The 23,818-nt window shown below is 46.1% G+C and overlaps 1 protein-coding gene across 6 annotated transcripts in view; it reads left to right on the plus strand.

Moving 5' to 3' along the window:
* TIAM2 (TIAM Rac1 associated GEF 2) overlaps window positions 1-23,818 on the plus strand; it is a 189,600-nt gene that overhangs the window by 31,297 nt on the left and 134,485 nt on the right. For 5 of the 6 annotated variants that reach the window (XM_042940125.1, XR_006202907.1, XR_006202908.1 and 2 more), the window contains one exon: window positions 22,020-22,114. The gene's annotated coding sequence lies outside the window, so the exon portion shown is untranslated. Of the gene's footprint in view, window positions 1-13,753; window positions 13,901-22,019; window positions 22,115-23,818 lie in introns of those variants that run through there. The other variant, XM_042940126.1, reaches the window with a different exon arrangement.

The following is a 23,818-nucleotide window of genomic DNA, read 5'->3' on the forward strand; positions in this document are numbered from 1 at the left end:
TTTGTAGTCCTGCCTGAAAACCACAGTGTTGAGCACATTTTGTACTTTGTACTTTGTGACCTTGCCGATAGCGTGTTTCTCTGTGGTGAAGCCCACTGCTTTTTGGTAATTATCCAGCCTGAGACTATGACTGCTATTCTAATGATGATTTTCTATGTCCCTCGTTCTCTCTACGTTAATACTTGTGGTTCGCTTGTCAGGAAGGTTTGTTTCTTCTATTTACTTGTTTCTTCATTTATTTATCACAGGGTGGACTCACAATCATTTACTTTATTCTTTGGGTTATGACCCAGTCCTATCATTATTACGTTCAACGTGTTCCAAATTTGGTGATTGAAAATTCTTTCAGTTTGGCTCCTGTGTCCTTTTGGCATTCTGGAACTACAGGAGGTGCCTGGTTCGTCTTTGGTTTATCCGTACGCTAGCTGTGGGGTTAGCCATTTCTCCAAAAAGCCTTGGTGCCTTTTAGTTGAAATGGTATTTAGAAACCAAGATCTGGGTGCTGGGTGTGCTCATTGCTCCCAGAGTGTTGCACCTGCTTGTGGGTTCAATGAAGAGAACTAGGAAATATTTGTGTATATACTGACCCATGTCTACACGTATCTGTAATTCTCTCTGTATTAAAATAAACATGGGTTCGTGCTGGTATCTCTGACTATATAGGTCTATATTTCTGTATCTGTATATATATTAAAAATAAATACGAGTTTATACTGAGATAGCAGATTCTATACACGTGATCTATATTTTTGTATCTGTTACATATATATTCTAGGATATATGTAAAGTAGTTTCAGAATTGCCAACTGATACTCCTAAGAGCAACAGATTTACCAACAGCACACTTTTTATATAATTTTTTCTATCATTAGTTAATAGTATCAGAGTTCTGAATTCCAGAGTTATTTTAGGTTAGCTTCTTTCCCCCACCCACTGCAGCGAAGTTACATCATCCACTTAATGATAAAGTTGCATTGCTTTTTTTGTAGTCTGCATCTTATCATTTTTAATCTTTATTATTTTTGAGAGACAGAGACAGAGCATGAACAGGGGAGGGGCAGAGAGACAGAGAGAGGGAGACACAGAATCTGAAGCAGGCTCCAGGCTCTGAGCTGTCAGCACAGATCCAGACGTGGGTCTTGAACCCACGAACTGTGAGATCATGACCTGAGCCAAAGTAGGACACTTAACCAACTGAACCACCCGGGTGCCCTAGGACCTTTTGTCCATTTTAAAAACTGGATTATTTTCTTATTGTTCCTACTGTTGAGTTTTGACAATTTTAAATATGTATTTTGGATACAAGTTCTTTATTGGCTATGTGATTTGCAAATATTTTCTTCCCGTCTGTGACTTGTAACTTTTTTTTTTTTTTTAAGAAAATAACGGGTTCAGATTTAGTGGCAGGGCAACATGATTTAATAAAAGGGGTAATGACTCATGACTTAGAAACGCAGTAACAAGATCTCTGCATCAAATTGTAAATGATACTTTATTTTTTCCACCAGCAACTAAAAGGCGGTGTTTGGGCAGTTGATCATACTGTGGTCGATCTCTTTCCTGTTTGCTGATACCACAGCTTTACTGGGATTCCAAGGATGGAGGGTGGGTGGGTGTATGCATGTGTGTATGGACAGGAACAATCATGTGTACATTTCCTGCAGTGTATCTGGACCTGGGTGAGAGTCGCGTGAAGTGTGTACATATGTAAGAAGTTCTGGAACTGTGCAGTTAAGATTTGCGCACTTTACTGCATGAATCTTATAACTGAATAAAAAACCAACGTATATGTGACTTCAAGGTGGTGAAGCATTAGATAAAAGTAGTAGCAGAAAGCAGAAATTATGTAGAAAGAATGGACGAATCCGTGGGGCAAATTACTTGTCTGGAATCCCATAGAAGACAGAAGAAACAGAGCTTAGAAGGAAGGCGAGAGACTAGGATATGCCTCATGCAGAAGACTATAATCTACCTTTGAAAATGGATAGTTTTTCCTTGGTGCCTATGAATGCCTGGAGTCTGCCAACTTACCTGTAAATTCCTTTCAAGCATCTTTCACTGTGTGCTGATTTGATAATTACCCGGATGAGTTCCTTTCCCAGTGTGCGAGTATGGATGTTACTGGTGAGTGTTCGAATAAATTCATGTGAAATTCAGTACCTCACTTCTAAGGACCGAACCTGAACCCTGTAGTCCGGCTTTTGCTTCGCTGGGATGTGAACACCACACAGCTCGTAGAAAAGTGGATGGTCTCGTTAACACTGCTGAAAGCATAAAACCCTGATAAGTTTATATATCTGGCTTGTCCATGCCTTAATTGTGAATTGCGACTATATTTGGGGCTGGAATTTGAATATTTGACCTCCTCAGAACTCTCGGTTTGGCCCAGAGCCAAATGTAGTATGAGAACTGGCCGGCGTTGCAGGAGAGTGTCTCGCTGGGAAATTTTATTACCTTGGCGGAGACTTTGTTTCTTTGTTTCTCAATGGGGGCAAAATGCTTTTGAGTAATTCCAGGTGGAGGCTTGACAGGGTTTGAACCTTAAAACTGGGTTACATAATTACGCTGCATGGCCCATGTGATTAATAACTTGTGTGCAGGCATATGGAAAATAAACAAGACCGCCTTCCTTTCGGGTGCCTATTTATCCCGAGGTCTAGGTACTACTGTAGAGAAGATAAATGTCTCCTCTCATCCTCCCCCCTTTTCCCTCCCTCTCCTCTCCCGTTCTCTCCAGAGTAGGATATTAGCAAAGTTAATTTTGTTCATATATACACACTATTAAACCATTTCTTTTTTTTTTTTTAATTTTTTTGAATGTTTATTTACTTCTGAGAGAGAGAGAGACAGAGACAGAGTGGGAGTCGGGGAGGGACAGAGAGAGAGGGAGACACAGAATCCGAAGCACGCTCCAGGCTCTGAGTGGCCAGCACAGAGCCTGACGCGCGGCTTGAACTCAGACTGCGAGGTCATGACCTGAGCAGAAGTCGGACGCCCAACCCACTGAGCCGCCCAGGAGCCCCACTGTGACAGCATTTCCTTCTAGTTTTGCTTACGTTGCAGCCATGCGAATTCTGTAGACAAGCCTGTAGAAATCACTGTGTGTTTCCTTTCTTCTTTTCCCTGTGCGACCTTATTTTTCAATTAAAATAACCTTTTATTTTTTTATTTATTTATTAAAAAAATTTTTTTTTAATGTTTATTTTTGAGACAGAGAGAGACAGAGCATGAATGGGGGAGGGGCAGAGAGAGAGGGAGACACAGGATCGGAAGCAGGCTCCGGGCTCTGAGCCATCAGCCCAGAGCCTGACGCGGGGCTCAAACTCACGGACCTCGAGATCGTGACCTGAGCTGAAGTCGGACGCTCAACCGACTGAGCCACCCAGGCGCCCCTAACCTTTTATTTTTATTACAAAAGCATAGCTTCCTTTTTATGCTTTCAAGCGTGAATTTATATTTGAAGGACAATGACGACATACAGGAGGAACAATGTCTTCTCTGGCACGGTAACGTTGGTTCCACATCTGGGCAGGGACAGGTGCTCAGCCAGTTTGGCGGCCGCTCATGCTGCCGCTGTGTGTGAATACCTAGCCTGGTTGGGGACCGACCCAGTACTGTTGATTTGGAGACCAGGGATTTGGCTCATGGCTCATGGAAGTCTCCATGCGGGTCTGGAGGCTGGGCAGCGCTCGACGTTGGAAGGCGGGGCCACACTGTGAAGGGATCCCAGAGCGAGGAGCCACGCAGAGCGGTCCTGGGCCGCTCCCCACCGCGCTGCCACTCTTGCCCTCCCTCTCCACCTGGTCCCCGGTCCCCGGCCCTGCTGCGAAGACGCCTCGCGTTTCTAAGCCCGAGCCTTTCTGTCGGATTCTCATTTCGTTAACCTCACATTTGATGGATACTTGTGGTCTCTTGCTGACATCACGTCACCCGGGAGACCCGGAAGGCCTGGCTGGCGAGTGGGCAGAAATGCAGGGTTCTGCCGGTGCACAGCTCCTTCCCGTGGAGCGGGCTGTGTGTGGGGGTGAGACCTCGAGAAGGAGCATCGAGGGAAGCCTGCAGAGGGCGGGCTTCGGGGTCTGCAGCAGACTTCCAGCGTGTCTTCCTGTCTGGCCCCACCTTTCTTTGTTTTTCTCTTCTGTCCAGTTTTTATCCTTTGTACTAGACTTTGATTTCCGAAATGGGAAACAAGCACAGGTTTTAACGATAAACTTAAGGATATTTGGTGAAATTGGTTTTTTTTGTTGTTGCATTCCTGGTGTCTGTTACATCGACACAAAAACTTTTTGATGAGTTCTTTATAAGCCTTTCTATTTATGATCATCCCAACCCTGCTGGATGCGGGGGGTTATCAGAAGGGCCCTGCTGATCTCTTGCATGTGGCCACAGCACCGTAGGGCCGTGTTAGGGCCCTGGAGACCCAGTTGGGTTGTGGGGAACCCGCTCTAGACTCAGCACAGAGGACGTTCGTTTTTACCTCGGTTACACGCAGCAACGTGACATCTTGATATTGAAGGTTACGCCCCTCAGTTCTGAAAGACCTCTGGCCATCCCACTGCTGGGATTTCACTGCCACAGGTGCCTGAAGTTTCTAGTCTCTTGTCATGCAACTTGACCTCTGTCTCTCTTTTTTAAATGTTTATTTTTGAGAGAGAGAGAGAAAGTGAGCGCAAGACAGGGAGGCACAAAGAGGGAGACACAAAATCTGAAACAGGCTCCAGGCTCTGAGCTGTCAGCAGAGAGCCCGATGTGGGGCTCAAACTCACGAACTGTGAGATCATGACATGAGCTGAAGTCAGACACTTAACCGACTGAGCCACCCAGGCACCCCTAGCTTGACCTCTCTTTATGTTAAGACTTGGCAGGGGAGAAAAAAAACAAACCCAACAATTTGGCAGGTGTTTCCTGGCTTCCTCCCCTTCTTGGAGACCCCCTCTCCATTAACAACTGCCCAAGGCATAGGACTCTGTCCACCTTTGACATGTATGGAAAATGTGAGAGGCCGCCATTTCTGTCTTTCCTTTCTCTTCCCTCCATTAGTCTCTAGCTTGATCTCTCCACAGATACGACTCATGCTTCCTCTTGAGGAGATAGAAGTCGTGGCAGTTAGTTTGGGTTTTAAGTAACATTTTGCTTTATTTTACTCTGCCATTTTTATTTGTATCTAGGTCCATCTTCCTGTCCTACAGGTACTAGGTCATCTTTTCATGACCGGAACTGAATCCGTTTACTGGTTTTCTCCACATAACCTTAGCGGTGTCTTTGTGCCCAAGAAACATTCCCTGAATTTTTGTTTAATTGGTGAATCTTAAGCAGATAAAATCCTTAAGTTGAAGGGTTTGGCAGAACGGACCTTTGCATGTAAGCGCCCCATTTTGCAACACTTCAGTATTTTCTGGTGATCATCCATAACCTTATGGAATTTACTGATGCTTTAGGATTAGGAAGGGGGCTATATGTATACTCTGTATCATTTAGAGAATGCCGTGAGGCTGTTTTCACCTCAGGGTGTCCAATTATTTTGGACATAAATGTAATCTTCACCTTCTAGTATCCCGCAAGTATCTTTATTTATGCTCTAGAGGCAAAAATAATGCTTGGGGGGCGCCTGGGTGGCTCAGTCTGGGCCGATGGCTCAGAGCCTGGAGCCTGCTTCCGATTCTGTGTCTCCCTCTCTCTCTGCCCCTCCCCCATTCATGCTTTGGCTCTCTCTGTCTCAAAAATAAACAAACATTAAAAAAATTAAAAAAAAAATAATAATGCTTGGAGATGGTGCTCAAGTTGTTAAATATAGCTACATACACAAAGGGCACACTATAGATGTAGTTACTCTTCTCATTGTCTCATTGTAACAGGGTAAAAATTTATGCTCTTTTTGTTATCAGAACCCCTCTCCTGCAGTTGCGATTTCCAGTGCTTCTCTGTGGAGAGACCTTCCAGGACATCATAGTGGAATTATCTGTTTTTTATGTATGTATGTATGTATGTATGTATGTATGTAATCTCTACACCCAGTGTGGAGCTCAGACTCACAACCCTGAGATCCAGAGACATAGGCTCCTCTGACTGGGCCAGCCAGATATCCCTGGAATTAACTTTCTTTTCCCAATTAAAAAAAAAAAATTCTACCAGTGTTATTAGAAGTTATATTTGTGTTGAAAAAGAGCAATGTTGAGAACCCCTCCTCCCCCCCACTACCACCTTTTGTGGGGTTCTGTGGTACATCAGGCCCCGTGCCGGGCACAGGGACATACAGAGTAGCAGCTGCCCAGTCTCTGAGCCACATCATCATGACTCGCTTCCATTTTCAGACACCTCTTTGAGGGACAGTCAGTGTGGTGTCGGAAGTGCCTTGTGGTGACAGCCTCGTACCTGCTGTCTGCCCTCATTCCGGTGCCGTGGGGGCCGTGTGGTGTGCAAGCACAGGTCGGGATGGGAGAGTTAACCCCCCTGGTCATGGCCTGAAACTAGGAGGGGACAGAAACCAGGGGACACACGCTTCTGCCTCCTTCCCCCAGGGGACAGTTCCAGGTGGCATCTCCTGGTGGGATTGATGCCCTGTTGCCCACAGTAATGCCCTTGATAACGTGCCCTTGGGCTGGTTTTCCCTTCTATGCCCTTGGACTGGTTTTCCTTCTTTCCTGTTTCACTCTCCCTACTCTCTCTCTCTCCTTCCTCCTGGGATCACCTCCCAAATGAACCATCTGTACCCAAGTCCTCACCTTAGACTCTGTTTCAGGAACACCCAACCTAAGATAATGGTAAAATTCGTTTGTTCCTTGCCATGCTTTGAGTTTAGAGTGAAGAGAGAGAGAAATACATTGATTAGTCACACAGTAAAAATATGCTTCTCTCAACCATGAAGAGTTCTTTGAAGGAAGAAGCGCTTGATTCTATGAGGAGTGGACCTGACCTAGCTTTGAGGATGAGGAAAGGTAATAATTAGGCTAGAATGGGGTCAGGGAGAAAGAAGAATTTTCGACTTCCAGCAAAGGTGTAGCGTATGCAGAAGTCCCCTGGCAGGAGAGAATATGGCTGTAGTGTGAGGAGGGAGGAGGAAAATGCAGACGGGAGGCCAGAGGGGTGGGTAAGAGTTGACCGTGCAAGACTTTGTATATCATACTAAGATCCTGGTATTCAAGAGTATTGGGAAGATTCCAAAGGGATTTTACTTTATTTTTTTGAACGTTTGTTTTTGAGAGAGAGCGAGAGAGCTAGCGAGCACGAGCTGGGGAGGGGCGGAGAGAGAGAGAGGGAGACACAGAATCCGAAGTAGGCTCCAGGCTCCAAGCTGTCAGTACAGAGCCCAGTGTGGGGCTTGAACTCCTGAGCCGTGAGATCGTGACCTGAGCCGAGGTCGGATGCTTAACTGACTGAACCATCCAGGGACCCCGGCTCCAAAGGGGGTCTTAAAAGGGGCTTTGGGGAAACAGTTGAGATGCTGTTGCATTAGTCTAGGAGAGTGATGGTGATGTTGGCTGGGTGGCAGCCCGAGAAATGGAGAGAACTGGGTGCCCCGGGCCAGATACTGAGGAGGAACAGTCAGCGGGCCTTGGAGGTGGACTGGGGGTGAGGGAGGGTTGTCTTTCCATTGCCCTCAGACCATCAGGTAGAAGTGGCAGGTAGGCAGCCTGGAGCTGGGAGGAGAAAGATCTGTGCCGGGTGCTTAACACACCTTAACCATCTAATCACCACAGCCCCGTGAGGTGGGTCGTCGTCTCAGCCCTGACTAAGACAGATGGAGGCAGATTTAAATCCAGGACTGCCCTTCCCTCAGAGAGTTCTTTCTTTCTTTCTTTCTTTCTTTCTTTCTTTCTTTCTTTCTTTCTTTCTTTCTTTCTTTCTCTCTCTCTCTCTCTCTCTCCCCCCCTCTCCCTCCCCTTCCCCCTTCCCCTCCCCCCTTCCCCCCCCCCCCCCCCCCCCCAGACTTCTAAACTGCAGGCTGCCCTATTCTGGTTCTGTTTGCTTCTTCAAGAAATTCTGTGAATGAGAAGAACCCGCCTGGTGTCTTATAATCCTTTAGAGCCACCCGTAGCGGTTAGTAAACATGAGAGCCTGGTTTCCCATTGTTTGATCAAGTTCAGCCCGAGAATGTCTAGAGCTCCAGTCACTGGAAGGAAATAACACACCTTTGGGGAAACTTGGGAAAGTCTAGAAAGCAGCGTGTGTTTGCATATAATCTTGGTAAAGTGTAGTTATCCACACCTGTTTTGTTAGACACCAAAAGGAAAGAAGAAATAGACTTCTGCAGGAATTACACTGCAGGAGCATGAAAGAAGTTGATGGCCTGTGTGGTCGTTCGTGGTGATTTCAGTAGAGAAGAGAAAGCCTACATTGTAGCACTCGTGTACAGCCGCTAGAATAAATAAGATACATGTGTCTATAATATATATGAAACATATAAGAAAAATGAGAACAAGTTCAGATGATTTGCTTCGTCCACAGTTTTGAGTCCTTATGTAGTTTCCCACGATTAAGACGATTGAAGTCATGGGATGTTGAAGAAATATCTTTGTTTTTCAACGGCGCCGAATTTTGCCATCCGACGTACCAACTGCAGTGTGCTCCCTGGACAGCTGTGTCTTTTTAAAGCTGAAGTTTGGGTAATTTGGTTATTTAAAAAAAAAAAAAAATCCTACACTATGTGGTCCGTTTCATTAAGAAATATTTCTGGCAAGCATATCCTTCCTATCTTTAAGGCCGTTTCTCAGGAATTTCTTTATGATGAGTTAAATGGGGAAATGATAAATAACCTAGGGTAAAGTTGCTTAAAAACATGAGGTAAATTAATTCTTAGTCTTTTAAAGGGAAATTTATGGCGGGACGATGAATGCCCTGGGGTGCTTCCCAAGAAAGCGCCTTTATTTAAGCGTGTCTTTACTGCCAAGCCTGTGGTTCAGCTCGGGCTTTGAACGCATAAAAAACATTAAAAAAATTTTTTTTTAATTATTTTCTAACGTTTATTTATTCTTTTTGAGAGAGAGAGACAGAGTGTGAGCGGGGGAGGGGCAGAGAACAGGAGACAGAATCCGAAGCAGGCTCCAGGCTCTGAGCTGTTAGCGCAGAGCCCGACGTGGGGCTTGAACTCTGACAGGTGAGATCATGACCTGAGCCAAAGTCGGACGCTTAACCGACCGAGCTACCCAGGCGCCCAGAAAGAGTTTCTGAAAGTGTGTTTGCACATTGTAGAAATGAATAGATGCACTTCGGCTTTCCAGACAGCTTTGGGGCATGTCCCTACACAGGCTTCATCGAAATGTATAGACTCTTGTACCTGAAATAACTTTGGTTTTCTGGAGGACAGGAAGAAAGTGGAAGCAGCATTTTCAGGTGGGTTCATTCGCTTAAACTGCGGTATTCCAGAACATGTATCTGTCTGTCATTCGTGTATTGGGCACTCATTGCTCATACAGACTTGTCCAGGCCCCCTGTTAGGAATGTTGGAGAAAGACTCACAGAACAGAGTCTGTGCCCTCGAAAAACAGGTGGGCATGTGAACAAGAGTTTCTGCGCAGGGTAGTAAGGGCTCTGACAGAGATTTGACTACGGAGCAGTGATGCATCTGAAAATGGAAGTGTATTGTCCCTCGTATATGATGTTAGGGAAGATGTCTCAGAAGAACCACGGAAGTTTGTCTTGAGAATGAAGAGCGATTTGCTGTTAAAGCCGAGGGAGGGGGCGTTTTAGTCGGGAGGGGAGACAGAGGCAGTTTGGTACACAATATGCTGTGGGCTGCAGGGGACCCCCCCCCCGGGGGCCGGTAGGACAGGGGCTGGAAGGGTCAGTGGAGTTTTCTATGCCACGAAAAGAAGTTTGGGACTTGTAATCATCAGGAGCTTGTAATCATACTCGAAGTTTTCGGACCAGAACATGATAGGAGCAGACTCGTGCTTTAGAATTTTCCTCTGACTCGTGTGTGGAGGAGAGATTTGTGGACAGAGGAAGGACCAGAAGAAGGACAGCAGGTAACAGTAGAGGCAGGGCCAAGGTCAGCCGGTGCAGGCTGCCGAAGGGCAGGGAGGCACCTGTGAGGGAGACACTGAGGGAGGAGCCAGAAGATTTACTGAGAGCTGGATTTGGAGAGCAGACAGCGGCCACCCTGGGATAATTGATGGGCTTCTGTCTTGCGAGACTGGCCGGATCGGGGCCCGGGGTCCCGGTTCGGGAACCTAGAACTGGTATTGGGGGGCAGGATCGGGTTGGGCATAATAATTTTAGTTTGAGTCTCCTTTTCATTTTTCTTTAATTTTATTTTTTATATATTTTTAAGACTTATTTTTGTGAGAGAGAGGGAGAGGGCCAGAGAGAGGAGGGGACCAGAGGATCTGAAGCAGGCTCTGTGCTGACAGAGAGAGCCCAACACAGGGCTTGAACTCATGAACCGTGAGATGGTGACCTGAGCCAAAGTCAGTGCTCAACCAACTGAGCCACCCAGGTGACCCTAGTTTGGGTCTTCTCGATTTTGAGGTGGCCCATCCGGTAGGTCTGGAAGAGCCATTTACCCTGGAGCCGGGGCCGTGGCTGTCCTGAGCAGTGGTGAGAGCCATGAGGCCGCCCAGAAGGAGAATGTTGAAGGCAGAAAGAGGCGGACCAAGCTCGGGCTGAGGAACATGGTGGAGATGGGTGGAGGTGTGTGTGTGTGTGTATGTGGGGGGGGGGGGGTTGGGAGGGAGGCGGGAATTGACAGGGGTGGGGAAGTGAAGGAATCAAATAGAGAACACACTTGGAAGCAGTTCTGTAGGGAGCATTTCTTAGATTTTGTGACAGATGAAAAATGTTCCTAGAGACACAATGGTCTATCGTGAGAATTAAAATCCTTGTTTATTAGGGCCTAAATCAGTTTTCTTTTGTTTTTTTATTCTTTTCAAGTTCATTTGTTAATTTTGAGAGAGGGAGGGAGGGAGAGAGGATCTCAAGCAAGCTGCACGCTGTTAGCACACAGAGCCAGATGCAGGACTCCATCCCACGACCTGAGCCGAAGCCGAGTCGGACACTTAACCGACTGAGCCACCCAGGCGCCCCAAATCGGTCTTCTTTTAGATACCACTTCTAAGTAGGTATTTATCATGCCTAAAATCTGTCAAAGTTTATAAGTTAGAGGACCGTACGAAAACCCTGTAGGAGATGGCGTTATTATCCATTTGTAGTCGTCCCTGGTCCTGTCCTGGTTTCTTACGGACCAAGCGCTGTGATAGAACGGCCTGAGACTATAGCCAAGCCCGAGCTTATAGAAGTACAATAATATGTACATATATTTCCACTTCAGTTGACTTCCTCTGATTGTAAGCCCTGCTCCTCAGAGGGGCTCTGTGTGCTTAACCTGGATTTACAGACAGAAGGTGAGGCTCAAGGTCGCACCCACCGTGGCAGCTGAGGAAGAATTAGAACTGAAAGGCCTCTGGTCTCTGGGGAGCAGCGAGCTACCCCATGTCCCCTTAATGAAAAGTCTGTCCTCCTTCCCTCTTCAAACGTAGTGTTTTCCTGCCTGCAGCAGACACCCTTCCTTAGAAGAGAATGCCGAGACTTCCCGTAGGGCAGAGTGGGAGTGCTTCCCAACAAATACTCATTAGCCCCTTTCATCCCCAAAGATGAAAGATCTTTCAGACATCAGTAATCCCCACAAAATCCCTTTGAGTCTGGGAGGTGGAAAATGCAGTGTGAATCTGGGTGGAGAAAGAGACCTGATCTACCCTAGAACCAAGATGCTGGATTTGGGGTGCGGGAGAACGCCCCCAGCAAGTACGATCCCATACTGATGATGCCTTTATTATACCAGGTCCTACATAAATCCTCCTGATCTATGCTGGATCAACAGCTGATATTATTGTTGATTTGTTGATGTGGGTACAGGGATTCCAACCAAAGACATTTACTAACAACAGACTTAGTCCTGAGCTCCTGTCCATATCAGAGGTAATTTACTTCGCATGTTTGTCTTTCGCAAGAGTGTAGTGTGCTGTGACTTTAAAATATCTGCTTAAGGTTTAAACATGTTATGCTTTTTTAAAGTTTATTTTTTTATGTTTTTATTAATTTTTTTTAGCGTGTATTCATTTTTTGAGAGAGGAGAGTGTGAGCAGGGGAGGGGCAGAGAGAGAGAGAAGGAGACACAGAATCTGAAGCAGGGTCCAGGCTCTGAGCTGTCAACCCAAAGCCTGACGTGGGGCTCGAACCCACAAGTGGTGAGATCACGACCTGAGCTGAAGTCGGACGCTCAACTGACTGAGCCACCCAGGCACCCCGAAACATATTACATGTTAATGTAGGGATAACTTTATTAATGTTCTCTCTTTTGAAGATAATATTTTTTTTGGCCGATAATAGCTTTTCAAATTATTATCAACAAGCCTTTTCCTTATATGTTTATTAAGTTCTTCCTAAGGGACAAAGATGTGGCTAGTTCCTAAACTGTGATTGATGTACTTCTGACTTGAGAGCAAATCCCAGTACTATTCAAACTAGTAGATTCTCTGAGAGTTGCCTGTAGAGCTGGGGATGGGGTCCCCAGTGTTCACCTCATGACCAGGGCCTTGGTGGGGGGCGGGTTCGAGGGTGGAGGGGAGGCTGGTGGAACGGTGAGAGAGAATCGGATCTCAGAGCAGCTCCGGGCAAGGACAGTGGGGTGCAGGAGTTATTAATAGTGGCTGGTTGGAGGGGGCTTAAGAGGCTGAAGGAGGTGGCGCCTTCGCTCTGGGCCCTGACCTGCGTTTGTCGCCGTCCTTCCCCACCTCCTCTCCATTTGCAGCCACTTTCCCACTGAAGTTTTCGTTTTTCATCCTCATGAAATAGGCAATAAAATACCCTTGGGAAATATGCTGCTAATTCCATGCTGAAATAATTACAATGAAAGGTCTGAAATACTGTCAGCGTAGGGAAGTTCTGTGGTTACGGTTGTTTAGGGATGTACAGAGAGGTTAGATGTAGTAAGTAATTGGAGGCTAGTTGGTGCGGACTCTGATTCGGGCCCGAGAGAGGGTGGAGGTTGAATGCCGAATGGACTGCCGCAGGGAGAGCAAAGTCCGGAAGACATAACGTGGCAACGCCTTCAGTCACGTCCAACTACTGGGTATTTGAAATTCCCCCAAACTCTTTTTTAATTTTGCACACACAGAGTTCACATTTAATACATTTGCCATAACGTATGCTGATTTCTTAACAATTCCCTTAGTACATGGGGCTCAGAGCACAGGTGGCGGTTAATTCTACAAACTCCGAAAGCATGCCGAGTCCCTTTCTTCATGATAGATCATTTGTTTTTAAAGAATAGCAATCCTGGGGCGCCTGGCTGGCTCAGTTGCTGGACCATGTGACTCTTGATTTCGGGATCGTGGGTTTGAGCCCCGCGTTGGGTGTAGAGATTTCTTAAAAAGTTAAAAAAGAAAAACCACAATCGTATAGGCTTAGTCTTAACACTAAACTCAGAAATAGCCCTGTGTTCCATAACCTGCCCCTTCAGAAGGCTCCCTTGCTTGTCTGTGATTGGGAAGGGCCTCAATGCCCTAATTAATTTAATTACTATTATTTTAGACTATGGAAACAGTATCAGAATATTACGATAGATCAGGAAACACAACGGTTTTTGGGTCTAACTGTGCAAGTGTCTCAATTCACATTTTCTTTTCAACTTAAAACTTAGCTACCTACTCACACGCAGTTCCTAGAGAAATATTTTTTGAAAAATGTTTTACGGTGTTTGTTAGTAACGGACATTCAGGCCTGGCCTTGGCATTACTGAGTCATCTTGCTAGCCTTGCGCTAGTTAAAAATAATTCCGAGTTTTTATTAGGGCTGTTCCCTGTGGAAGAAAGCCTGCATTTATTTCTGCTTTACAGAAACCAGGACAAGAAGAGAGAACTAACATTGTTTAACCTTTCTGAACTTGGACCAGGCCCTATGTCAGGTAATTTAAAGATGTTTTCTCATTTTGTTTTCACGACAGTCCGGGAAAGGTGGGTGCAATCCTTTCCATTTCACGTGGAGGGAAGTCAGGTTTAGAGAGGTGGGTGTATGACCGAGGGGCAGGTCCGGGCTTTGTTCTGAACTCGTTGCCGCGTACTCCGGCGTTCTTGGGACTGAGCTCTTTTCTATTTTGCAAACATACTCTGGGATTTCCGGTTTATTTTCATTATATGAGCCCCTTGATGTTAATGCTCATTCAGGACAGGTGGATGGTGCTGGTCTGGTGTCAGCCAGAGGGACTGACTGGCCGCTGGCCTATGACTTCTCTCCCAAGTCGTCTTACGACTGAAGCCCAAGTGACAGCTCGGACTTGAGGGGTGTCTGTCACGGGGTGTCCTGATCTGTTTCTCTGTACTCACTCACTTCCCCCTGCACTGTATCACGCTCGACTCGATGCTTGTCCATGCCGTCCGGGCCTCAGGTCCTGGTCTCTCCTTCATCTGTGCTGTCTTCCTCTTCTCACGAGAATGCAGGGCCTCCCTGCTTCCTCACGTATGTGTCGGACGATTCCTCAAGGCCAGGTCCACCAGCAAGGCTGCCCTGTTCTGCCCGGCCTGGCCTTGCGTTGTCCTCGTCCAAACTCCCAGCCCGGTTCTGGAGGGATTCACCCCGGGCCATCTTTCTTGATCCCAACCTGCTCTTGTCTGCGGCTGTAGAATCCACCTTTTATCTCTGGAAATAGATTCCCGGCATCCTCCAATCCTTTTTAAAAAGTTCTGTGGTTTGTTTCATTGTAGAGGTTGATGTTCTCTTGTAGTTGTGTTTTGTTTTCTTCTCCTTTTAAGCTGTATCCAAACTGCATCCCCCTCTGGTTGGGGGGTTGATGATGTTGGTGGCTTTGCTGCTGAAAATGTCTGCTTTGGGTGGATTTAATGGATTTTTTTTTGTTTTTTTTGTTTTGTTTGTGTTTTGAAAACCAGGGGAAGGTTGCGGCATTCTTTTTCACAGCACTGTCTTCTCTCCTCCCAGATGGCCGGTTTGTCTTGCGTCTTTATATACTTTATAATGTCTTTATTGTCTTTTCTTCTACTAGCCCTAGGCCCTTTGATAAGTGGTGCTGTGCCCGATTCGTTCGCACATCATGCATTCACAGTGCCCGGCACAGCACCTTGCTGTCAATAGGGACCTAAATGTTCCTAAATGTAAAATGGACTATGTCAGTCAGTACACAGCTGGAGGTTTCAGATGTGTCTGGCGTGAACCTGGAAGTTGAGTTTCTATGGATTCTAGGATTTGCTTTGTTTAAAAAGTTCCTGGTGTCGGTTTGCTCCTTGGGTCGTTTTGATTTGCCCCATAACCTAGGATGAAGCAGCGATAGCTCTTGGCCCACCGGCATGCCAACATAGGCTCCTTTCTGTGCAAGTAGCTGATGAATCCAGAACCAAAATGGTGCCCTGCCAAGCGTTTCTCTCACCTTCCAGAAAGACACCATGATCTGTGCTGTGGCCGTCAGGTTTGTATTTGTTACCATTGTTCCCAACCGTATCTCTGGTTTCCATACCATTGCCACAGGGCCCACAAGAGCCTTGCTTCTCTGGGGGCTGCTACCTTTTTATCCCACTTGCGTTGTCTGTCAGTGGGAGGACATTAGCACGTCTGGGAAGGGCGTCTCAAGGAGAACCTGCTACAAAACCTACACGTTCTTTAATTTCAGAAGTAAAAGTACCCACTTTGAGGGCAAGGTGCGTAGCCACAGGCGTTCGCTTTCCAAAGTGTTTGACTTTGGACAGAAGCTTAGGTGAAAACAACATGGCCTCTTCAAGTGTCAAGTGTGGCTGGTGACATTAAATGCTGTGTGTTATGTTGCTATAAAAATAGCATCTGAAGTAGTGTTTCATGCCCTGACCAACACCCCCAGCCTTGGGACGAATCTGTGAGATGTAACAGTTAAAGCAGTCTTGCAATGAGCCTTGCTTGGGGCAGAGCTGATGCTCTGTTGGTGGGTTCTACAGCACAGACTTTCTCGGCCGAGCTCGTGATTTTGAACTCATTGTTTCCTGGAGGTCTACAGGGAGGGGGCCCGTAAGAAGATGTTTCTTTGTCCGTTGAGACACTAGCTTGTGCTCTGTATCTGGGCATCTTTGGGAAGTTTAGGCGGATGAAATGTTTTATTTATTTAATTTATTTATTTTGAGAGAGAGAGATAGCATATCCCAAGCAGCCTCAGCTTTGTCAGTGGGGAGCCCCCCCGGGAGGCTCTAACTCAGGAACCATGAGATCATGACCTGAGCTGAAATCAAGGGTCAGAGGCTTAGCTGACTGGGACACCCAGGCGCCCCAGGAAGATGAAATATTTTGGTCATCTGCAGTGGGACCTAAATGTCTACAGGAGCCTGTGTGGCAGTCTGTAGTATTAGAGCATGTGGGAACAAATCTTTGCACGGGTTGTTTAAACCCAAGCATTCTTGAATCACCTGCCACTGAATGTCGAAATCACTTACACTACCGTTTGCTCATTCCTTCCTTCTTCCTTCACTCATTTTCCCTCATAGTCACTCAGTGGTTATTTAAGACACCAACACTGAAATCATTGTCTTTTGTCTTGGCAAAGGGTCGGAATAGGATCCTCAGTGACTTTGCATGTGTCGGAAAATATGGTGATAAGCGTCAGGTAAATATAGGGATCAAGGAACCCAAATACGATGCCAGATACATGCTCCGCCAGGGCTTCAGGTCAAGGGCTCCAGGAAAACCAGATGGAAATTGATGGCCTCTTCTGACCTGGCCTTGGAAATCCCGTAGTGTCAACTCTGCTGTATTCTTAGTAGGTTGAAGTAGATTCAAGGGGAGGGGGCTTAGACTGGTCGCCCCACCCCGCCCTGTAGCGGGAGCGTCAAAGAATACGTACACATGTTTTAAAACATCTGTGGAATCCTAGTGGAGAAAGATCCCATGTCGCCGTACCAGGGACACTGAATATAGGTAATTTTTATGATGTGGGCATATATTACTGAATTTGGATCTGTCTTTTTTTAAATGTTTATTTCTTGAGAGAGACAGAGCATTAGCAGGGGAGCGGCAGAGAGGGAGACGCAGAATCCGAAGCAGGCTCCAGGCTCCCAGCTGTCGGCACAGAGCCCGACGCGGGGCTCGAACCTACAAACTCTGAGATCGTGACCTGAGCCAAAGTCAGACGCTTAACCGACTGAGCCACCCAGGCGCCCCGGATTTGGATCTGTCTTGAAGGCTGGACACAGGACCACTCCTGTGTGCTTCCCCACTACCTTACCCCTCTGGACCATGCTGTCCCCACAGTGTTTTGTGGCTTCTGACTTACTTGGTTATAGGCTGTGCAAGAATGTGAGGCTCCCAGTCTACATCATATTCCCAACGCTTAGCACAGTTCCTGGAACACAGTAGATGATCAACAAATACTCCTTGAACTGAAATAACCAACTTAATAAATGCCCTGCATGTCAGGCACTCGAGTCAACTTTTGCATCCTTAATTTTTTTCCCCGGACACATAAGCTTTTTGGGAATCCTCGGGAAGGATTATTCTAAACAGAAACCAGTCTAGGAGATACAGTGGCCCAAGTGGGCACATCCTGTCCTTCCAGCTGTCCATTGATGTTTTTGTTTTTGTTTTTGTTTTTTTTTTTGGTGTTTCACATGAGCCGTTTTATAAATAACCAGGACCTTTTCGTAACTTGGTTCATAATAAGCAGTAAACGTACGCTGCGTGTGTGCAGAAGTCTGTCATTTGGGGAGGATAGCCCGAAACTTCTTTTTTCATTTTAATTAGTCCTCCCTTTGTCAGAAATGATGGATTCTCGAACATTCTCTAGTCTGCTGGGCGACTGTCCTGTCTCTTTCTGTTAAGAGCAGCATCTGATTCCATTAGTTCTTTGTGCAGGAACAGTGTGCTAATGTCAGCGTGGCCGGGAGGTGGGGGGAGTTGTCATGGAATGAAGGCTTACGACGTCCGGTCTCACCTACTGCCCCGGAGTGAGAGCCACACAGTGGTTTGTTCGTCATGTCTCTGAAGTCTCTGTGGGCGGAGTGACTGGGACAACAGTCTGTCTACCTGTGAGCGGAGGTCCGGGGCTGGGGGGGGGGGGGGGGGGCAGGCAGATGGCACAGACCTGGCTCCTGTGACGGGTTAATAGACTTGCACATCTTGTTCCCAGCCCCTTTTTCTCTCCTGGAAACCTTCCCACTGTCCTGTTTTACCGCAGACATTGGGTCTCTGAATTGATAAGCCGCCTAGCCGATAGCAAGGCTAAACCCAGAGATGTTAAAACATTTTTTTTTTTTTTTTGGTTTTGTTTTGTTCGGGGAGATGGTGGTTTCAGAGGGGATTTCGTTTGACGAAGGGGTGGATTTTAGAAATTTCTCAGTGACAGCTGCGTTGTTTTTACGTCGTTGGAGAGGGGAGCCCATTTTAAGGGCACAGGTTAAGCGGTGGTAACTTTGTCTTCTTTAGCAGTTTCTGGTTGAAGCAGTGCAAGTTTTGTGAACACCGGGCACTGTGACTCAGCCCAGGGCTTGACTGTAAGTTCGTAGGTTGGTTAACGTGGTAGCATTCTTCAGGTGTGGCCTTCCTTTATTTTTAACGAGGATGTGGCCAAGGGTCCAGTTACTTTCAGCTCTTAGGGAAGGTGTGGGGGGAGAATCTGCAGCACTGGAAACCCGAATGGCTTTTCCTCACACAACTCAAGGGAGAAGAACGCAAAACCTACTCGCGTTGAATTAAGATGATGTCAGGGCGGCAAGCAGGCGGGCGGCTCGTGGGCTCCAGGACTGGCTGGGGTTCATGCCAAAAAGAGCATGGGTGAAATCTGTTGATTGATGACTCTGTCCACACGTGGTACCTGTGCGCTGTTACAGATACAACACACTCTTTGTATAACCGAAAACGCGAAATTGCTAGAGTTTTATTGTAGACGTAGGTTACCTAGCACTGCCTTGAATCTCGTAGACTTAAATACACAAAGGGCCCTGTTAGACCTGCAGTCATGAGCTGTCGCAGTACCTGCCCCATCCTAAACGTGGCATCCTAAACGTGGCATCTAAAGTTAGCAGCTAAAAACCATCTATGCTATTCTATTTTTTTTTTTAAGTTTTTATTTAAGTCATCTCTGTACCCACTGTGGGGCTCAAACTCACAACCTCAAGGTGGAGTCACCTGCTCTTCTGACTACGCCAGCCAGGCACCCGAACCCATCTACACTATTCACAAAACATCCACTTGTTGAAAATGGGTTGCAGGAGGATTTCTCTGTTGCAGTCCGGAGGCAGAATTGCTTCTGGAGGAAACTTCAGGCTTTGCTCGATAGACCATCAGCTGATAGGATGAGGCCCACCGCATTAAGGAGGGTAATCTGCTTTACTGAGAGTCTACTGATTTCGTGCTAATCACGTCTAAAACAGTACTTTTATGGCAATGTCTAGACTGGTGTTTGACCACAGGACTGTGCACGATGACCCAGCCAGGCTGACACATGACATTCACTATCAGAGTGGTTAAGCTGCTACTCACCCTTTTGTATGTAATTTAGGTCATGGTGATGTGACGGAAATGCAGGCTGGTTTAAAAATTAAATCGTGTTGTATTAACAGTGTGATGCATCCATCGACCCATCGGTCATATGTCTCTCGGGCACCCATGTGTAAGGCACTATGCTAGACATCAGGAAAGATGGACCTTTCCCTTTGAAAGCAATCAAAATCTGGTAAAGGAGGCAGACGAGTGAAAGATCACTGCAGTGCCGTTGCCTCAATTAGATGGAGTGGCGAGGTAAACGAGGGAGTGATAGTGTCTCATGTCTCGGGGAGGAAGGTAGAAGGTTGGGGAAGGCTTCACAGAAGAGGAGACACTTAGGGTCTTGAGGGATAATTAGGAGTTTTCCAGGAAAGCATTCCTAACAGGGCACAGTAAGTGCAAAGGCGTGGGGAATAAAAACCCACACTCATGAAATGACAAAGTATTCAGAATAAATGTATGGAAAGCTTCCTTGCATAATCAGTGCTGGAGGCTCAATATCTTATTATCATTGGGAAAATGTAAATGTGACAGATATTATGTTTTATAGTTTCTTGGTTAGTAAATAACCATCTAGTAAAATATGACAGTAAAATATGACAGTTCTTGGCTTTAAAAAATTGTCAGTCTAATCTATTTAGATGGAGTCCACTGCAGCTTGTTCAATTTTCCGTTCTTACCATTTAAAGATATTTTCTTGTCCATACTGGGTTAATTCCACAGTGAATTAAGAATTTGGGATGCTTGGCTGGCTCTGTCGGTAGAGCATGTGACTGCTGATCACATGACTTTGAGCCCCATGATGAGCGTGGAGATTACTTAAATGAAAATGAAAAAAGTTATGCTTATATAGGATTTACCTTACGAGGCAGGCATTCTTGACCAAATATATCAGATTTCTATAAATTTTCTCTGAACCAGTTAGGTCAGTTTGGGCACGTCAGCCTACCTCTTAGCTTTAAATTTTCACCTGTAAAGGGCAAGAGTTTGGGCTGGTTTTTAGAGGTCCACCCATAAGATATTCAAAGAACCTATAAATGAAAATTGTTCTCTCTCCTGTGTCCAGTCATAGAGGTGTGTTTCTATAGCTTGAATCATTGTGATAATTGCACCATTCCCAGTAGCAACTGTTTACAGTGGAAGTTCTTTATTGTCACTTCGACTGAGCATTTCATGTTTCAGCCCCTTAATTGAGTATTTTATGTGCATGATCCCATTCAATACTTAGAATAACCCTGCAAAGCAGATAATATTTCCACTTTATAGTTGAAGAAACCAGAGGCTCAGGCAATTGAAATAACCAGGCTAGGCTTGCTCAGGTGGTAATGGGGAAGCTGGGCGTGGGGGGTGAACCCCAATCTTTTGGCTCCAAAGCCTGCATTCTTTATGAAGGCTGTAACTCACAGTACACAATTATGAGCATAATGTAGTATTTTACGACCATAGCCGAGGTGAAATATCTTGTAAGAAGACAAGTCTCACTCTCTGAAAGCAATCCGTTTAACATTTTAAAAAAATGAAAGAAAAGAGAAGTACTTTCTGGTATGTTGACTAATAGGGCCATGAATTTTAATATATCATTGGGCAGCGCATCAAACAACAGAAGAAGGTAGTATTCTCCACAGTAAGAGAGGACCCAGAAGCCACCTGCTTCATAAGTAACTCAACTCTCATTCTTTGATTCAACCCACTTGCATTTGGATTCTGCCCCACAGTCCGTGATGACTGTCTCTGACACGTTGGTTCTTGTTAAGGTCTTGACTGGTCCCTCTGCCTGGCAGACTGTTTCCCTCACCTTGAAATAGCACTGAGATTGCAGCCTAGTTGCCTTCTCAGAGAGCCATTTCCTGACCTTCCAATTTAAATTAGCTACTTCATCCTGTTTAGATGTCTGCATTGTATATATCACTCTAGATATATTTCGTGTTTGTTCATTTGTTTTGGATGTTTTCTTCTACTTGAATAAAGATCAGTGAGAGCAGAGACCTTTCTCTTTTACTACTCTGCCCCCGGCCCTGGAGTTGTGGTTTGATCACAGTAGGCTTTATCTGGCTATTTGGTCATACATCTGTCTGTCCATCTGTCTATTTTTCTTCTTCTGTCTGCTCTTTCTCCCCTCTCTCCATCTATCTATCTATCTCTAAAATGGCTTGGCCATGTGGAGTTCTAGCAAATCTGCTTCTCCAATCAGGTTGTGGGAAGACCCTCCTTTTTTTTTTTTTTTTTTAACATTTATTTATTTTTGAGACAGAGAGAGACAGAACGTGAACGGGGGAGGGGCAGAGAGAGAGGGAGACACAGAATCGGAAGCAGGCTCCAGGCTCTGAGCCATCAGCCCAGAGCCCGACGCGGGGCTCGAACTCACAGACCGTGAGATCGTGACCTGAGCTGAAGTCGGACGCTCAACCGACTGAGCCACCCAGGCGCCCCTACCCTCCTATCTGCTTTATCGTTAACCACTTCACTTTTGAGTTGTTTTTGGGTTTTTTTTTCCTAGTTGCTCCCTTTTTATATCAAGCCCAATTACAAATTATAATAAATTGTTTCTAATCACCTCTTTTTGTTTCCCTTGCCAGGGCTCTGTGCTTGAATTACAAAGGAACCTCTTCAGCCAGCTCATTCTGGATGAATGAATGATTAACACTAAGTGTCGTTCACCCTCCTTCCAGTGGTAAGTTCAAGGCACTTGTGCACCTCGAAGGTGTTCATGTATGTCAGTTGTGGGTCTGTTTCCCGTGGAGCTCTGTTTAGTGCTCTTTGTGTGTGGACCTGGGTGGGGAGAGCCAAAGTGGATTCCTCACGTTCCGGTTGGAAATTGGATTTCCTGTGGGCAGTGGTGCATTCAGTCTGAGCGGCTTATTATAAACACACTTTAATTTGATGCACTGGATGATCCTGTCTCTCTCTGGGATTCCGTATCCCCATCTTCTCTGGGAACTTAGGTGGCAAAGTTGCAGCCTGGCAGGTGTTCAGTTCCGTCTCTTTACGTATCAGATAGATACAGCACCCACTTGAACTCCCAATGAAACAGGCTAGCCTGCTGAAGAACAGATCTGGAGTATATAATTCATAGCTGGAGTCGTAAGATCAGGTGAGCTCAGGAAAGTTGGACATGAAGCCACTGAGGGGAGGGGAGGTTCCCGTTGTGCTAAGGCTCTTCCATTCTGCCTGGGGTGTTTTACTAGTCGATGTCTTGGTGTTTCAGCATAAGTACTAAAGCAGAAAACTGAACAGTTCCCAGAGCAGTGTTTGGAGTGGTTGCCGGTCCTTCCCCGGACACGCTGGCAGGGTCTACAGTTCATGCTTAACTTGGCTGAAATTCACAGACGCGAGCACCAGCTCTGTCAGAGGCAGCTGGTCCCATCCTTCCGGTGCTGCTTCACACCGTTTGGATCTCAACTCAAGGTGTTGCCTCTGAGAGATCGTCTCTGTCCACCCAGTCTGAAGTGGCCACCTATTTTATTTCCCTGCAAAGTGCTTGTCGTGCGTGATAGTTTTCTGTCTCGTGTATTTACCTGCTTGCTGTTGAGCCTTCTTGTCACCGGAGCGGAAGCTCCATGAGGTCAGAACCCTTGTCGGTCTTGCTCGCCATGTAGCTCCACGGCTCAGACCGTGTCTAGTGCACAACAGACGCTTTCTGCCTGAATTATATGATGAGCTCAGCCGTGAAGCGCGGCTCACTGTGTAAGTCACTCAGTGTCATACGATGAGAAAGTTGTTGGCACTGGAGGAGATTTTGAAGATCCACTTTGTCTACTTGGTAGCTACTTTTATTTTAAGGTTTATTTTAAGGCAGAGAGTGTATGTGTGCACGTGTGAGCAGGGAAGGGGAAGAGAGAGAGGGAATCCCAAGCAGACTCTCTGCTGTCAGCATGGAGCCCGATGCGGGGCTCGAACTCACAACCGAAATCCAGAGTCAGATGCTTAAGCAGCTGAGCCACGTAGGCGCCCCAGGAGCTGTTTTTAAATGTGAATTATTCTCTCACAGAATTGCCAAGTTTAACGTTATCTTCTGCATAAAAAGGAAGTTTTGTAGTGTTTTGAGTTTATTTGCAATTAGAGCACTTATTAAAGTTAGGAATTTGGGGGCATCTGGGTGGCTCAATTGGTTAAGTGTCCAACTCTTGATTTCTGCTCAGGTCTTGATCTCGCGGTCTGTGGGATCGAGCCCCGCGTTGGGCTCTGTGCTGGCAGTGAGGAACCTGCTTGGGATTCTCTCTCCCCCTCTCTTTGTCCCTCTCCAGCTTGTGTACACTCTCTCAAAATAAGTAAATTTTAAAAACTGGTGCTTTAAAGCTAGGAATTTAGATGATGTTTGGTAACTTTTGTGTTAACTAACCTTTATATTTTCTATATTAGAATATTTATGTATGTA

Source organism: Panthera leo, chromosome B2, assembly GCF_018350215.1.
Source record: "Panthera leo isolate Ple1 chromosome B2, P.leo_Ple1_pat1.1, whole genome shotgun sequence".
NCBI lineage: Eukaryota > Metazoa > Chordata > Mammalia > Carnivora > Felidae > Panthera > Panthera leo.